Source organism: Echinops telfairi, unplaced genomic scaffold (assembly GCF_000313985.2).
Source record: "Echinops telfairi isolate 266 unplaced genomic scaffold, ASM31398v2 ScPeMD7_18;HRSCAF=68, whole genome shotgun sequence".
Classification (NCBI taxonomy): domain Eukaryota; kingdom Metazoa; phylum Chordata; class Mammalia; order Afrosoricida; family Tenrecidae; genus Echinops; species Echinops telfairi.
In genome coordinates, this window is record NW_022103915.1 from 85,558,768 (window position 1) to 85,576,078 (window position 17,311).

At 41.4% G+C, this 17,311-nt stretch overlaps 1 protein-coding gene and 1 pseudogene across 1 annotated transcript in view; one reads left to right on the plus strand and one right to left on the minus strand.

The window, feature by feature from the left end:
• The window catches only part of LOC101655499 (T cell receptor alpha chain MC.7.G5-like), a 673,376-nt gene that overhangs the window by 458,224 nt on the left and 197,841 nt on the right, over positions 1-17,311 (minus strand). The gene's annotated exons all lie outside the window — the stretch shown is intronic.
• LOC115868718 overlaps positions 15,066-17,311 on the plus strand; it is a 15,018-nt pseudogene continuing 12,772 nt past the window's right edge.

Here is a 17,311-nt window from a genome sequence, read left to right on the forward strand (position 1 = left end):
CTTTCCAGGGGATATATTTTCAGTTTTTCCCACTTTGAGTGTGATATTGACCATTGGATTCTCATATGTGACCTTCATTATGCTGAGGAATTTCCCTTCTATTCCTATTGTATTGAGTGCTTTTATCAGAGATGGCTGTTGGATATTGTCAAATGCCTTTTCTGCACCTGTTGACATGACCATATGGTCGTTTTGTGTTTATGCCGTGGATCACTCTACATCGATTGTTTTTGAATGCTGAATCATCCTTGCATGCCTGGTATTAATCCCACTCGGTGATGATGAGTACATTTTAAAATATATTGTTAGATTCTATTGGCTATCATTTTGTTGGGCATTTCTACGTCTATGACCGCGAGGGATATTGGTCTGTGGTTTCCTGTCTTTGTGAGGTCTTTGCCTGGTTCGGGCATCAGGTTCTGCTTGCTTCATCGATTGAGTTTGGGAGTTTGCTGTCCCTGTCTATGTTCTGACCCGTCGAAACTTAAAAACAGACACTTGTGTGGAGATAATCCACCTGAAAGGAGCCAAGTGATTTGAATGCTGATGTTCAGAATAGTATCAGAAGAGAAAAGGAACGATCTTAGCACATTTCAGATCTGAGAATTTAATAGTTTTAAGATGAGAAGCCCCTACCATAAACAGTAACTGTGTAACTTTAATCAAGTTGGTTAAGAATAATTTGAAAACCACGTCTTTGCTATTTATGTTACCTTAAGGCACGACGATAGTAACTGGAAAAGGAAGGAAAGACGTTCTTTGATATACTGAGCTCAAATATTTGGCCACTTTTCAATGGCGTGCAAGTTTACATTATCATGTTCCAACCATGCTAACATACAGTCCTCCTGTCTGTGGTTCGTGGGATTTCCCCCAACCCTGAGCAGGTGGCTGTCCTTTATGGAGCACTAGGTTTGTGTATTTCTGTCACTGTCATTTTACTATCGTGGGAGCCCAGAGGACGCAGAAGTACTTGGCTGTGTCTACCAGTTGTAAGGAAGAGATGGTGAGGTGGATGGATTTGTTTGCCTTCTGAAAGTTCACAGAGTAGTGACCCTGCTTCGCATTTGGATCAGAATAGCCCTGTCGAATAAGGAAAACCATCCCTCCGCTGGGAGGTTGTTTGTACCAGTACAAGATGTAAGCATTCCATGTGGTTTCATACGTGCAGCCCAACGTCGCAGCTCCCCCCTCCTGCACTGTGACTGTAGTCTGAATTTGGTTTACTTTCTCAGCCTTGCTGCAGCCTGAGGAAAGAGGAGAAAACACAGTTACCCACCCTCCCTGCTTTGGCTGAATCATAAGGAACAGAATAATCTATGGTACAGAAACAAAGAAGATAATCACATAATCTTTTGTTTAGCCATCGCACTACTTTCCTTTTAATCCCCCACCAGTTCAGCTTGCATAGGCCCATCCCTGAATTTCACCAGGAAGCTCAAGTTCAATGTTTGGAGCCACACTTACTGAACTCGAAGGAGGCCACGATGGCCCACAGTAGGTGAATGAAGTGCATCTTGTAAATTCTTTTCCGGTGGAAACTTTTCTTGTTCTTACTCCAACCCACAAATCAACCTTTCTCTGGATACCTCAAAGAGAGAGTACAGAGTTTCTGGGGTTGCTAGATGTTTCTGCCCTACACAGGAAGAGAGGCCAGTACGTCACATGGCTCTCCTCAATTGAATGCTGATCTTGAACTCTAACCTCTGAATCACAAATCAAAAGACAACTGGTCATTTTACTTAGAAGCTTTTAATTTATGTTTTCAGTTTCGAACCAAAGTAGCTTTTTTTTTTTTTTTTTTTTGAGCTTTGTTTACTGGTCAAACGAGAAAGCTACAAGATTTTTATTACACAGAATAAAGACAGTTATCACCTCATAAATCATTAGCATTAGAGATATTTGGGAAGAAGCATCTTCCCAACATTGGGACAACAATGCAAAACTGTCACCCGTACATTGAAGTATACCATAAGGAAAGAAATGGGTGATGTGGGCAGTGAATGTTTGAAAAAGAAAATTATCTGAAATTTAAAGTTAAAATTAAATCTAAAGCTAAATTCCACCTTGAAAAGATACATTTAGGGGGGAAAAATGATGAGTGAGATAGTCAACATTTTTAGTCATTGGGGAAATGCTAATTAAAACCCCAGAGAGACACTACCCTAAGCCTACCCTCAAACCAAGCCAAACTCAGCTCCGTAGAGTCCATGTCAACTAATAGTGACCCCACAGGATGAGGGAAAACGGACCCCTCTGGGTTTCTGGGACGAACTTTTTTTAATAGGAGTAGAAAGCCTCTTCTTCCTCTCACCCAAACCCACTAGAGTAGTTAGAATAAAAAAGACAGGCATAGCAAGCACTGATGAGGATATGGAGATGTAGGAGCCCTCTTACATTGCCGGTCAGAGTATAAAATCAGAAAGCCACTTTGGAAAACTGTTTAGCAATTCCTCAAAAAAATCAGCGTATCAAAATATGAAGCCGTGGTTTCCCTTTCAGGACGACATGCTTCCACCTCGCTAATGCTTCCCAGACAAACCCTGTGCTATTCAATTTACACCACGCCAAAGTGGCAGTTTCGAGGGGTTCCAAATGTGTTTCTTCTGAATCTTCTCTAAGTTTTGTGAGCCAAAGAAGTCTAAAGGGGTGAGATCAGGGTTGTAGGAGGATGGGTAATTTTTCTCCATAAGAGTCAGCTAGGAGCGCCCTTGCTACCCTCGAAGAGGGAGCAGGTGCACTGCTTTGAGGAAAATAACAATTTCCTTGATCCCCTTTACACCAAGGTTTTGCATCTTCTTAAAATGTACTCCAAACAAGCCTCCACAATTGTCCCATAGCCTTCAAACAATCTTTCAAGATTACCCCTTGACATCTGAACATCAGTCACATTGATCTCAGCTCACCTTTGTGCTTTGAATTTACCTGATCCAGAGGATGCCCTCAGGAGCTACTGTTCTCATTGGACCTTTCGTCTGAAAGGCACCCCAGTGAGCCCAAAGCAGGTGTAGCACAGAGACCTTGTCTGCAGCCAGCCGCTGATTTACGCACGTTTGTTCAGCATAAACTCGTGCCTGTACAAACTGGAACCCGAGTAGCAATACTTTTTGACTTACCCCCATACTATTCTCCCTAGGTTATGTACATTTGGAATTTCAGATAAAGATACAATTTTTTTTTAATTATGCAGCTCTGTTGCATAATTTAATGGTTTCCAGTTATACCGTTTAAATGACAAATATTCTGGTAACAAAGCAATGTAAATGGGATGCCATCATTTGTATGCACAGCTACACTACGAGAGGGAATTTTACTTTTCAATATAGAGACTTTTCTAGACATATATTTTTAATGTACCACGTGACTTTATTATTGATTCAAAGTTAAAGAATAATTTATAGCAAAATAAAAACAATTGGGCTGTTATTAATTCTACTTTCTAATTTTTAAATTAATCTTCTTGCCCCCAAAAAGACTGGTGACCTTTTTGCTCTGTTTTGGATGAATTGAACTACTTGGGTTCCAGTTTGTACAGGCATGAGTTTATTCTGAACAAACGTGCATAAATCAGCAGTGTCTATCTTGTAGACACATCGAGAACGTCCATACTGCTGCTGTGTGTGAGCTATGAAGAGATTGATTGTGTACTTTCAGAAAATTCCCAACACTCTTGAGTCATTTCATCAAAGTCTGGGAAGTATACAAGTACTGTCATCAATTCCCACCCCACCTCCCGCCCCCAGTTTTATGGGAAGCAGACAGCCTTCAGAGGGAAGAAACAGAAGAGAATGAACTGTTGCCGTTTTTTCCTGTTCATTCTGCTCAGTCCCAAGCTGCAAGCACGGACAGGCATGGAGTGGGTAATCAATACTTTCTTTGTTTTTTAGTACGGAGCAGGTGCAGGGGGAAGAAGCATCGCAGGGTTCACGCTTAAACTGTATCTTTTATGACTCCGCATCCGTGGTCTGAAGATGGTCCCCACGGAGGACCGTGGACATAACCTTACCTGAAAGATATATTTTACATGTTAGCTTGCTATAAGTTAAGGCACACAGAGATAACGCCTGGAATCAAAATAGTTATAGTAAATGCTTATAAGAGTGGGATTTGGAATGACTTTCAATTTCTTCTATTATCTTTTCATCATTTTCAAACTTGCTCGTGGTGAACGTGTGTTGATTTTTATCATCATTCTAAAAAAACACGATCATTTTCTTTTTCAATAAGGCCACCAAATTGCCACTGAGAAGCGTGTTGGGTCTCCTGACGACATTATGAGGTGGGGAGACGTTTCTAGAATGTCAATGAGAACACTCTAAATCCCCTTGTGATTTATCTGTACAACCTACATAACTTCTTAAAACAGCACCACTTCTCTGGAATACAGCTCACTCATCTTCGTCTGCTATTTTAGAAGCGAAGCCTGTAGAATCATCATGATTAGATCTCAGCATTTATTTCTATTTGAAATAAGCACACTATGGGAAACCACTCTAACCCGACCCCTGGTCAAGGACAAAGGATGGGACCGGAGCTCCAGGGCAGTTGGAGTACAGCTTTCAGGTGTTTGATGCTCACGGCGCAGACAGACAACGCTGAGCCTCCGGGCTGCGCTGCTGAAATCTGCAGCAAGGCATTTGAAGTGTCCTATTCACCAGTACTGTGAATCTTCTGTCCTGTCTTCTCTGTTCACGAGAACGAATCTCTTTCAGGAGATTAAGGTCTTCCCCTGCTTGATTTGAAGCCTGGTTCTTATAACTACGGTGGATAACCGCCATCTCTCTTTCCCAGGCACTCAGAATCGAAGGGCTCTGCACCACAACCGCTTTTTGGCCACTCGTCACTGTGGAGGCATGAAAAAGAGGGGTTACTGAATCATTTTCAGAATTGGCATGTTGCTTCTCCAGTATCTAAGAAAACTTGGAAGAGAAACAGAATGGTCCTCTGTTTCTTTTTCAGGCATGTGATGAGCCCTTCCGGACACCCAGGAACTTACAATTCAGCTGAAGACATAGGATCGTGAAGAACTCTCCCAAGGCCTCTTCTGTTCCTCGTGGATTAAGAATCACCAGTGGAGCTATTCTGTCCAGGCAGGAGGGCTTGTTCATCCTTCGTGTGTCCTTGTTCCTTCCCAGACTGGCTGTGGGCCAGTGGGAGACAAGTGCTGCTCCGCCCAATAACCCACTAAATTGGGGTGAAGCAGTGAGCTATTCCGACTCTCTACACGTGACAACGAAGTGCTGCCCTCTTGTGGGTACATCTGCAATTGCCAAGGGATCTCTCCCTAATTTTCTTAACTCGGATTGACTATGATTATCGTGCGTTAGGTCAAACCATAGGCCATTACTGAGTGTTAACTGCCGAATCAGTGAGACTCTTGGCCCAGCCAAGTTGGCACAAAACCTAACTATTGTACCATTCAAGGCCTAACAATTGGTCTCCTCTTTGCATGGAACTATCAGAGAGGAAGGAGAGGTAGGAATAGGAGAAAAATATGGAATGTGTGAGTATTGCCTCCATGAACAACTGCCTGCTTCCTATGAGACCTGAAGAACTAGATGGTGCCCAGTGACCATACTGAGCCTGTTGATCAAAGGTTCCCTCAAACCACTGGTTTGAGATAATCTTTAAATCTTAATATTCCTTGAAATCTTAAAAACAGTTTAATCTTACTAGTAAAAATGTCTTCTTTGAACAGTATGCTTTTTAAAATAAATATCTATATGAGATCAAATTTACAATGGCAACGTGAGCTATCAGACAGGAACCTTACCCCAAACCAAATCCACTTCTATTGAGTCAATTCAGACTCATAGAGGCCTTGTAGGACAGAGAAGAACTGCTCTCTAGGGGCTGTTGGGTTTGAACTATTTATCTTGAGTGTAGCAGCCCAACACACACCCACTGTGCCACTTTTGGAAGCAATAAGTTTATGTTAATGAGAGAGAAACAACTAAGAAAAAGGAGACAAAAATAGAATGTAAGTAGTGTCACTATGTTAGAAACTGGTAAGTTGGTCTGAGCTTGCTGTATATATTCTCAACAACAACAACAATAAATATAACTATATAAAAATTACTTGTGAGGATGGAGTGAGCACATCTATGTTTGTGGCATGCCAGACTGGAAATCAGAAATGATACTCCCAGGACCTTCCACTTCAGTTATTAAACTTTCCATTCTAAACTATTCCTCTTTTCTTTTAGTTCAGTTGCTTGAACATATTTTTCTTTAGTTCTTTGCACACATTCTTAATAGCTACTTTGAAATAATTGTCTGCTAAATCCAATAAATGAACTGCCTCAAAGTCAATTTCTGTTGATGGCTTTTATCTTAATTATGAGTCATATGTTTCCATTTATTTCCATTAGTAGTAATTTTGGGTTGACAATAGATCAACAGAACCATTGTGTGCAAATTGTTGTACTGTGTTGGCTTGTGTGTTACTGTGGTCCTGGAAGCTCTGCCACTGGTATTTCGAATACTAGTAGGGTCATCCAAAGTGAACCGGTTTCAGCAAAGCTTCCAGACTAGAAAGAGACTAAAGAGAAGGAACAGGTTGTCCACTTCAGAGGAATTAGCCACTAAAAACCGTATGAATAGCATGTAAACATTGTCAGATATCGAAAACGAAACCCCATGAATGAGGTGAAATGAAATGAAACCCCATGAATAAGGTGAAATGAAATGAAACCTCACGAACAGCAGCAAAACATGGTCCAATAGAGCCAGAGATGAGCCCTTTGGGTTGGAAGGCTTTCAAAATGTGACTGAGGAAGAGCTGCCTTCTCAAAGTAGCGTTAACTACACTGGCGTGGGTGGAATAAAACCTTGGAGAGCAAAACCTTCCGGACCTGCATTTGCTGTGGAGTATGACTCACAATGCAGAAGAAACAACTGCAAACATCAATGAATACTTGGAAACTAAAATGCACAAAGTATGAATCTGGGAAATAAGAAGTCATCCAGAATGAAATGGAACATGTAAAGACCGATATCCTAGGCATTGGTAAGCTGATGAGTACTGGGATTGGGCATTTTGAATCAGATAATCATATGGTTAACTCTCCTGGGAATGGAACATTCAAGAGGAAAGATAACACATTCATCCTCAAAAAGGACATTTTAAGGTCTATCTTGAAGTACAAGTATGTCTATGATGAGAGAATATCTACCTGCATATGAAGAAATCTATTCAATACAACTACTGTTCAAATGTATGCACCAATCACTAAAGCTAGTGATGAAGAAATTGAAGAATTTACCAACATCTTCGGTCTGAAATTGATCAAACACGCAATTAAGATGCATTGACAATTATTGGTGATTGGCATGCAAAATTTGGAATCAAAGAGGGCGGAAGAGTAGTTTGAAAGTATGATCATGGGGACAGAAATGAGGCTGGTAATCACGTTAGAAGTTTGCAAAAGCAACAACTTTTTCATAGCAATTCCTTTTTCAACAACACAAAAGGCAACTATACACATGGACTTCTCCGAATGGAATACACAAATGTAAAATTGAATACATCTGTGGGATGAGATCATAGAGAAGCTGAATATGAGAAGCTAACTGAGGCCAGCTACTGACTGGGGGGCAGACCACCAATTGCTTATATGTAAGTTCAAGTTGAACATGAAGAAAATGAAAATGATTCCATGAAGATCAAAATATGACCTTGAGTATAACCTTCCTGAATTTCAAGAAAATCTCAAGAACAGATTTGCTGGATTGAAGACTAATGAAGAGGCCCTCGCTGTGTGATGCCATCAAATGACATCATACTTATTCGACCTGTATGCCGAGCGAATCCTTCGAGAAGCTGGGTTATATGAAGAAGAGTGCAGCACCAAGACTGAAGGAGGCTCATTAACAACCTGAGGTGTGCAGACGACATTCCATTGCTTCCTGAACGTGAAAAGGACTTGATCCACTCTCTGATGAAGACCGAGCATTGCAGCCTTCCGTATGAATTACTACAACTCAAAGACGAAGACCCAAATCCTCACAACCGGACCAATAGGTAATTTCATGATAAATGGAGACAAGCTTGAAGTTGTCCAAGATTTCATCTTACTTGGATCCACAATGAATGCTCATGGAAGCAGCAGTCAAGATAATTTTTTTTTAAAAAAGACCACATTGTTCCCTCCAACTACCAGGACCCTAATTTTGCCTTGCAGACCTGGTTAGACCAGATGATGCACAGCGGTGCAGATGGGAATTGGAGGTGCAGGGAATCTAGGACAGATGAACCTCTCAGGACCAGGGGTGACAGTGGCGATACCAGGAGGGAAAGGGGGTGTAGAAAGGGGGAATTGATCACAGGGAGCTACATATGACCTCTTCTCTGGGGGACGGGCAGCAGAGGGGTGGGTGAGGGGAGACGCCGGACAGTGTAATATAAGATACAAAGTGATTTATAAATTATCAAGGGTGCATGGGGGAGAGGGGAGCAGGAAGGGAGGGGGAGGGGGGAAAAGGAAAATGAGCTGATTCCGGGAACCCAAGAGGAAAGCGAATTTTGGGAATGATGAGGGCAACAAATGTATAGATGTGCTTTACACAATTGATCTATGTATTGTGATGAATTGTATGAGCCCCAATAAATTGATTTTAAAAAATTAATAAAAAGAAAGAACTTTTAAAAAAAAAGAAAGAAAAGAACGATGGAATATATGTACTAATATGTCAGATACAATTGATGTATGGATTGTAACAAGAGTTGTAAGAGCCCCCAATAAAATTATCTAAAAAGAAAAAAAAGAGACCATATTGCATTATGGAAATCTGTGCACAAGCCCACTTTAGAGTATTGAAGAGCAAGGATATTACTTTGAGGTCTAAGGTGCACCTGACCCAAGCCATATGTCCAATCACCTCATCTGCATGTGAAAGTTGGACATTGAATAAGGAAAAGGAAGGTCTGAAGAAGCAGCAATACATTTGAATCGTGGTTCTGGCGAAGAATATTTAACGTACCACAGACTGCTAAAAGGACAAACCATCTGGAGTGCTCCTTCGAGGAAAGGATGTCGAGACTTTGTCTTACATACTTTTGAGATGTCAGGAGAGACCAGTCCCTGGAGAAGGACATCATGCTTGGTAAAGTGGAGGGTGGTGAATAAAAGGAAGGCCCACAACAAGATGGACTGACACCGTGGTGCAACAATGGGCTCATGCTTAAGAACAATTGTGAGGATGGCGCGAGACCAGCTAGTGGCATGGTTTGTTGTGCACAGGGTCACTGTGGGTGGATATGACTCGGTGGTACCAGCAATAAAATGTACTCACTGCTGGCGAGCTGATGACCACTTACAGCAGCCCTCAGGACAAGATTAAACTGCCTTTGTGATTTCTGAGACTGTACATTTTAAAGGGAGTAGAAAGCCCTGTGTTTCTTCTGTGGAGTGGCTGATGGTTTTGAACTGCTGACCTTGTAGTTAGCAGCCCAACTTGAATTACTGCCCCACTAGGGTTCGTCAACAATGTAGAGAGTGGTTTGCCTCAAGACATTGGCCCTCGCAGCTATAGAGATGGAAAGTTTCAAGTCTGTGGGTTAAAGCTGGAGGACTTTCTGACTGATGAGGCCAAAATGAACAGGTCACATGGCAGGCTTCAGACTACAGGAGCAAATTAACCTAAGGTTAGCAGGTAAAATGGGAGACTGCTGACAGTTCCTACCCTGTTTCCCTGAAAGTAAGACATCCCCCGAAAATAACACCTACTTACAGTTTTGCCTCTCGCTGAAATATAAGGCATCCCCCCGAAAATAAGACCTCCCTAAAAATAAGGGTTTGGATTGTTATGATGATGTTCCAGAAGAGGATGACATGACTGTCATTGAATAAATGAGTAAATGTACCATAGATGGTTGTACATGGAAATAATGGTAGTAATAAGAAATTCTTGATACTGTAGGATTCACAGTTTGTCTGGTTATGTTGGTTTGTGATGACAACTACTACTATACGGTATACAGGTAATTCATTTCCTTTTTTTGTTGTTCAACAATGAATGTGTACCGTATTCTTCTTCATGGAAAAATAAGACATCCCCTGAAAATAAGACCTAGCGCATCTTTGGGAGCAAAAATTAATATAAGACACTGTCTTATTTTGTAGGAAACAGGGTAGGAGTGGCAAGCTATATGACAAGCCACTGGCTCAAGTCCAAAGAATTGGAAGGCAAATGCCCAGCCAATGGCAGGATCCAAACTGGCAAAAAGCAAGCAAGCTTTTCCATCACATCCACGTATTTCTGAAATAGGCTATGCCCTGGAGGAAGCATCCTTTCAGTTGATGGGCTGCTCATAGCTGGACCCATCATGGAGATGACTACATTATGTTAGATTTCATCATGGGAGGTTACTGGGTCTTAATTGCCAAGCCACTGAGAATCCTGGCCCTACCAAGTTGACACAAAACCTTCCCTATCACAACTAATAGCACTTTGGGAAGATTCTCCATTCCTTGGGTCACCAGAAAACCCAGTGAACCAGGTCTGCTTCTGAATGGACTACCTCAGTTGGAGTGACTTTGAGCTCTGAAGGAGACCTGTGACAGTTTTTCCAAGAATACTGTAACTTTGGGAGGCAACCACTTTACAGACAGGCACTTGACTGTTTCACTGAACTCTATTCATCCATCTAAAATACTTCCTAAACTGTGTACCCCTGTGGCCAGACTGAGAAATGCTGATTAAAATGTAGATTTTCTTGAATAAGTTCATGTATTTTTCTTGCTGTAAGGGAGCACCTATAAATATACTGCGTTAGAGATAGTTACTCTTGAGATTAATTAAGGGGGAAACAATCAAAGGAAATTTTCATACACTCACCCACACTCTGCACATAGCTTATTGCTCGCATGCAAAAACATATAGCACACATAGGAAAGGGAAAGGCGCATGGATTGCAGTCTGCAAAAATCATATCATGAACTCATTATTTGTGTAGCAAATAATTATGTAAGCACATGCACAAATGCCATTGTGTGTGTGTACTGCTGCCCATTTTTTAATTCTATGGTCCAGTGACTCTGAATGAGTTGAATATCATTCTCATAAGGCAATTGCGTTTATGCACTGCCAGTGAAGGTCCTGCTATAAAACGCTAAGGCATTTGCTAAGTCACTTGCTCAAGATAACACAGCTCCCTCACACTCAGTTGGGTGACTAAGTCATTGTTAAAAAGTAGCTATTTATTCGTGTTGTTTCCCAAATACACCACAGAGGAACGACCATAGTAATGAACTATAAACCTTCGAGCAATGTAAGGAATTGGGGCAAAAAGAAGAGGGGTGAACTGTATGCAACATTCCCTTCTCTGGTATCAGAGAAGACTCTGATACCAGAGAAGCCTTACAAGAAGCCTTACTAAGCCTTACAAGCCTTACAGAAGAGGCACTTTATATTCCTTTTTATAGCTTCCCATCATCCATAGAGATGAAATAGACTAAGTATAATAGCAATCAGAGTGAAAAATGTCCATAGTAATAGAGCTTTAAACTGGCTTTGAATAATTTATAAATAATGTTAAACATGTCTGAAAATTAGGAAAGTTGCTTAATTTATTGACTTGAAGTGTTAGAAATGGTTTCGTTATGAACAGGAATATCTAGCAACTAGATAGATTGTTCATCTGAAGTTCCATAATTCTAAAAAATTAAATTGAAATGATTCATCACGGCTGCCTTTCTCAACACTGTCAGAAGACAGCACCTCATCTCAGATGCCATTTAAGTTGTGTAATCTCTGCTTCCAGTTTAGGAAAAGGCCGCAGAAGCCTGGAAGCACTGAGCAGCCGCAGCATAGAGTAACGCCTATCTTCAGTATGAAGGGTGACACTTAATATTTCTTTCTTTTTTTCATCCTCAAGTAGTAAGGAGGGTCTTGAAAGCTCATGAATGAACAGCAAAGGTGCAACTATTGGTTTCCCCCTATTTAGGGGAAAGGGAAGAGTTGTTAAAATAGAAGCTACTTGGAGATAATTAATCCTATGGACTAATAGGATTAATGCCAACAACAATCTCCATCAGCGTAAGACCAGAAGAATGAGACAGTTCATGCAACCACTATGTTCTGAAAGGACTAGAGGCCCTGGATATAATGGGAGAAAGATATGCAAGAAAACTCAAACTCACAAAGGATATCAGGCTTGCCAGTCAGCCAGAGACTGCTGAAACCCCCAAGACTATGGTCCTTGGTCATTATGGGGAGTCTGGAACTGAACTCTCCCACGTGACTGACCTTAAATCATCAGCCAAACAATACATAGTCTATAAGGAGAATAATAATCCTGCTGATGTGTGCGTAACTTAGAAGAATCAGTCCATTGGGATTAAGTGAGGAGAATTGACCGAAGGACCAAAGTTCAGAAGGGTTAATAAAGATGGAGAAGTGTGTGTGGTATACTGGGTTGTCCAGAGAAACAAAACCAGTGACACTCATAGGTATAAAAAAGAACTGTATATCAAGAAGTAGTTTTATATCAAGAAGGCATCCCAACCCAGTCCAACTCAAGTTCATGGTTATGATGATAGCTGGGCCCCTTTTCAGATTCACAGAGTTACAGGCTGATGACTCAGAAAGGTGAAATGGATGCTGGGAGATCACAGACACGCAGGTCAGTGCAGAGTTTTGTGGATTCAAGGTCAGTGGAAAGATGGCAGGCCCTGGAGGTAGACACAGAGTCCCGGTGAGGAGGAAGGTGAAGAGCAAGAGAGGGAGAAATCCCCAGTGTCCCTTTGATAGAAAAGACTCCATCCCCAATCACATTAGGCTGTGATTGATAGATTGGAGACAGGAAACACAGGTAGAAGGTGGGTTGGGTGATGTTACATTGAGAGATTGCAGTGAATAAGAAGAAGCAAAATGTGTATGTATCATTGAATGTAAAGTTGGTGATCTGCTCTTCAAACTGTCACTGAGTTCCAAATAAAAAGTAAAAACAAAAATAAGTGGAAGAAACACTGCTGGTGATTTTTGTGCCCTTTTACCCCTGAATAAAGAGATATTTAGGAAATCTAACTTAAGCTACATGAAGTTGAAGTGTCATTCATGTCCAGAAAAATAGATTCAGATATGAAATAATGGATCAATTTATAGATTTTAATCTTATAGTTTTATTATTCCCACAGAGATCTTCAGGAGAACTAAACTAAGCATAGCTTTTTGTCAGCCATATTCTTTCCAGAAAGAGTTTTGTTGGTGCAGTGTTTAAACACACAGCTATTAACCAAAGGTGTGAGGTTCAAACCCATAAGCTGCTTCAGGGAACAAAGTGATGATCTACTATTGTATAAAGTACAGTCTTGGAGACCATCTGGGGCAATTCTACCATGTCCTATAGGGTTGCTATGAGTTGTAATTAATTCTCCAACAATGAGCCTCTGCTCAGAAAGGAGGTGTGGATAGCCAGTGGTTAAGCACTTGGGATTTAACGGAAAGGTCAGCAAATCCCAGCTTTTCCTTGAGACACAAGACCTGGTGATTGGCTTCTATAAAGATCACAGCCTGGGAAGTCAGATGATGCAGTTTGACCCTGCCATATAAGGTCACTATACATTGGAATCGACTCACTGGCACACCACTTTCTGTTCAGGTCTCTGGATGGCACACATGCTCTTCCAAGCTAAAGATGTATCATTGGAATTCCTCAAGCGGCACCATGGACGAAGAGTTCAGTTTCTGGAAAAATTGCTATTCGTGTCCATCGATTGATTCTGACTCATGGTGGTGACGTCCTGTGTGCAGAGTTGAACTGCTCCATAGGACTTTTGAAGCTATCACAAGGCTGTCACCATGTTCAAGATGTCTATGCTCGGCTAGCAGTCAAGCCCTTTGTCTTGTGCGTTACCCAAGGACACCATCATAACTGTTATTGTTGGAGGAAGGCTTCTAACAACCGTCTGAAAGCAAATGATACACCATAAGCTTGCGGAAAGCAAAGGGGCTTTTAGCCTGGCTGATGAAGGTCAAAGCCTGAACCTTCCCCCACGGATTGTAACCCAATATACAGAGAACCGAACCCCTCAGCAGGTGCCATGATGATCAATGGAGGAAAGTTTAAAGTTGTCAAGATTTCATTTTATTGGGCTCTACAATCAAGGCTCATGGAAGTAACAGACACGAAATCAAAAGGACACACGGCACTGAGCAACTCTGCTGCCCAAGACCTCCTTTCGGCTTTAAAGGGCAAATACACCACTTTGAAGACTGAGTTACACTTGAGCCATGCCAAGGAATACTGGATTGCCACATAGGAATATGAAAGCTGGATAATGACTAAGGAAGGTCCCAGAAGAATTGATGTACAGTGAACCCTCGTTGATCGCGGTTAATCGGTTCTAGACCCTACCGTGATAAATGAAATTCCGCGAAGTAGGATTCCTTATTTGTAAATCAAATATTTTCGTAGTTAGAGCATAGAGGACATGAAAAAACACCCTTTAGTCACCATTACACTCATATTACCCAATTTATTAAACGAAAAAGGGAAAATGCAGTAAAACATTTTGGACGTTACAATTATCATTTATTATTTATTATATTATTTATGGCATCTAGTTTACAGTATTACGACTTGTCACGATGCGCTTTGCTTCCTTGTTGAAAGTGAAAGTAGCCGTAGCACGGATGTTTTTTTCCTCTTTACGGATGGAGCGAACGGAAGACTCATTCAAGTCGAAATGGCGTACAACCTCCACGATTTTCTTTCCATCTTTGATCATATCCAAAAGTTTTACCTTTTCCTGGATGGTGAGCATCTTCCTCTGGCGCTTATTTTTATTGTCAGAAGGCTTAGAAGAAGCAGCTCGTTTAGGAGCCATCATAGGGCTTAGATAAAATTTCTTAAAAATCGCAAACAATTACAGTACACTGTACAAAAGCAAAAATGCATCTGATACATAGCTCCAAAAAGTAGCGATGCAGACAGAAGTGTGTACAGTATGAACCAATCAGTGGCAGTAATGACAGAGCATGTGCTGTTACGCAAAAACCGCGATAGAGTGAAGCCGCGGAAGTCGAAGCGCAAAGTGGCGAGGGTTCACTGTATTTGATTGATGGTGTTGGTGAAGAACAATGAAAGCAGCATTAACTGGCAGAAGCATCAACAAGCTACCTTGGAAGAAGTACAGCGAGAAGCTCCTGAAAGGTGGGGCTGGCAAGTCTTCATCCTTTGGACATGGGATCATCAGTAGAAGGAGTTCCTGGAAAAGGAACGTCCTGGTTGGTCCAGAAGAGGGTCAGTGAGCAAGAAGAGCCTCCACGCGAGACAGAATGACACAAAGGCTACAAAAACGGGTTCTAATATAACAAGTGTGGGAATGGTGTAGGACCGGAAAGCATTGTGTTCTGTCGCACATAGGGACACTAGGTGTAGAGGCCAATTCGATGGCACCTAACAACAGTGCTGATTTAACTTTAACTCATTTGTAGAACTTTCCTATAAACCCAACCTGCCCCACCTATGTTAAAGCACAGCTTCACAGACCGATGTGTGTAAATGGCAGGGAATCTCGGGGTTCCCAGTTGGAGACCTCAAAACTAGGGTTGGTGTGGACCCCAGCTGCCGGTTTGGGTGAGGTCACGGGTGCCTGCAGGGCACTGTGCTAGGACTGCACAGAGTAGGTGGCTGCGTCTCCGGGCTGACAGGCTGCAATATGTAGAGAGAGGTGACTGGCACTTGTATCGTGGAAGACTGTGAACCTTCCATCTCCCTTGCTGTCCAGAACTGAACCTATAGATAACAGCAATACAGGGTCTTTAGCAGGATTCTTTTTGTACCACAGGATGTAATCCAACAGAGCATTGGTATAATCACAGTTCAAAGTGGAAATTCTCTCTTCCTTGATCTTCAGGTTTGCTTAACCCGTTGGTCATCCTTCTCCCGTGTTTGACTCTTCACCCCTGTTTGGAAAGAAACCAAATTAAAATTTTTATTCTTAAGATCCCCAGAGAAGACCCACCTGAGTCGAAAGCAAAACAAACAAGCAAAGCATCTACAATGACTTCCTCTTGCAGCCTGTCGTACTTCCTGTAGTTTTTCTACTATATTAGAATTTCTCATCCGCAACTCACAGTCTGACTGAAGCCACAGGGTCAACGGTAATCCTCCCAGGAACGTGTTCATTCTTCTATGACGACTCAGATGATCTTTCTCCTCCCGAGGCAACTGCGCATCTGGCCTCCGCTTCCTCCGTGTCTTTCCCTTGCTTCCACAGCCCTTCTGTCCAGACGTAAATAGTCTGGGTTTTTCTGGTTGTTGTGGTTTTTGTGACAGTCATTTCTCTTTATGAAAGGAAACACTGACCCCTTTCGTCCATGTGTAGAGCATTTCTGAGCATCTGTACCTAAAGGGTCAGTGCGTAATCCTTCCTCCATAAAAATGAAATAAAATATAAGAGAAGGAAAATAAAATATACCATAGGAGAAAGAAGGTGTTTCAGACACTACTTAATTTAAATACACATTTTGGCCATAGTAGAACATTTTAACTGTGGACATAAAAAATTGTACTGGGTCAGTCATATCAACTGTCACACATAAGCAAGCACCTTATGTTTAAATGTTGAGAATTGATGTGTATTGGGGAAAAATAAGGTATATTTCTATTTAATAAAAAAAGATTACAAATTGCAAACACAGAAAACATTGGGTAGTTTTGTCTTTAGTGGAATTGCATTCTAACACCATCTTCAGATGAGTCAAAATATTTCCTGGTTAAATAAATTGTACGAAGTAATTTCAGTAAGAATTGAATTTGGAGTGCCTCTCTTAAAAAATGGTACTCAACACAATGAAATCAACCTCTTTATTAGGTCACCCTTATACCGGATTATCTCTTGAATTTGAAGGAGATTATTTCCTGTGTTGTGTAAGGCCTGCTGACAACCTGAAACCACAATCTTCGAGTCCCCAGAAGATGTTACAGGAAGCATGCCTGTTTGTCTTCACTCTGAGTTTCCTTGAGTGCATTTCTCCACACTTTAATCTGACAGAAGAAGCAAGACGGGTCCATTGTCCGTAGGGCAGCTAGCAAATACAGTTAAAGATAAATATTATCGTTACAGTTATAATTACAGTTAAAGATAAACTAAAATAACCATGATAATTAGTTGAGCAAAGGCATAGATAATTCAACATGAAATCCCGTCAGATGCATATATTCCTATGGGAAAATGCTTTCTGTTGAATAATAATGAAGCAGAAGCTCACTGGGGCAGTGGTTAAGTGCTTAGCTGCGAAAGGAAAGATCCGTGATTCAAACCCATCTCCCATCCCTAGGAGAAAGATGCGGCAGTTTCCT